This window comes from Lucilia cuprina, chromosome 3 (genome assembly GCF_022045245.1).
Source record: "Lucilia cuprina isolate Lc7/37 chromosome 3, ASM2204524v1, whole genome shotgun sequence".
In the NCBI taxonomy this organism is placed as follows: Eukaryota; Metazoa; Arthropoda; class Insecta; order Diptera; family Calliphoridae; genus Lucilia; species Lucilia cuprina.
This window is the reverse complement of record NC_060951.1, coordinates 3,186,991-3,188,305: the sequence shown is the minus strand read 5'-3', so window position 1 is coordinate 3,188,305 and position 1,315 is coordinate 3,186,991. Positions and strand designations below refer to the sequence as shown.

The following is a 1,315-nucleotide window of genomic DNA, read 5'->3' as shown; positions in this document are numbered from 1 at the left end:
CTAGTCTATAGTCTAGTCTATAGTCTAGTCTATAGTCTAGTCTATAGTCTAGTCTATAGTCTAGTCTATAATCTAGTCTATAGTCTACTCTATAGTCTAGTCTATAGTTAAATCTATATTGGAACCCGTCTAATATTATTGTTTAACAGCTGTTCATTATTTTGTTTCATTTAACCGCTATTTTGGCTTGTTAAACAAACTTTTATTTACTAATATTCCTTTGTATTACTTAATTTATTTATACAAAAAATAATAATTTAAATAAATAAAAAAAATTGTATAATAATACAACATAAATCAAAATGTATATTAATTTTTGATATTAAAATAAAATCTCGTGTTTAAAATGTTAATAAATAATTTCTTTTCATGACGTCAATGGAATAATTAATAGTGAAAAATTATATTAACAATAATATTAATAATAACATATAATAACAACAATATAGAAAATAAAACAAGGTTTATTTAAATATTTTAAAAATTACCTTTTTTGTTAAATTATTTTGTTTTGTTGTTTAAGCCATAAAATTAAAATCAGCAAATAAATGTTAATTTTTTTTTTTTTTGAACCAAATTTTTTTTGTGGAGGTAATAAATTTTATTTGAGAAACAATTTTAAAAATTTCACAGGAAGTTGGGAATTAAATAGAATTTTTTATTTCAAATTTATTTTTTTATTTTCAATTTTAATCAAAATGTCATAATTTCTGATTAATTTTTTTTTTAATAAAACACAACACACTTATACGAAATTACAAATAAATTTATTAAAGTTTTATTTTCCGATTTTTTTAATTATTTTTACATGTTTTTATTATATATAAAAATATTATTGAAATATTAACTTATTTTTGTTTATTTCTGAATTTACAATTTTTATTAGATATTTATTGATTTTAATCTTCACTTTTTTATTGAATTTATTTTATTTGTTTACAAATTACATATTTTAAATTAATTTCTTTTTAGATAAACATTTATTGACATTTCTTAATGACATTTTATTAAATTTATATTTATTATAATTATTTTGTTATTTAATTAACTTTCAATGATACGTTTGTAAAATTTTCTTTTATTATAAAAAATATTTATTCTAACTAAAAGATTTTTTAGATCTAGTTCAGTTCTAGTTTAGTTCTAGTTTAGTTCTAGTTTAGTTCTAGTTCAGTTCTAGTTCAGTGCTAGTTCAGTTCATGTTTCGTTTTAGTTCTGTTCTAGTTCTGTTCTAGTACTGTTCTAGTTCTGTTCTAGTTCTGTTCTAGTTCTGTTCTAGTTCTGTTCTAGTTCTGTTCTAGTTCTGTTCTAGTTC

The 1,315-nt window shown here is 19.2% G+C and overlaps 1 protein-coding gene across 1 annotated transcript in view; it reads right to left on the bottom strand.

Annotated features, from left to right (window-relative positions):
* Window positions 1-1,315, bottom strand: part of LOC124418722 (nuclear RNA export factor 1-like) — a 6,512-nt gene that overhangs the window by 4,374 nt on the left and 823 nt on the right. The gene's annotated exons all lie outside the window — the stretch shown is intronic.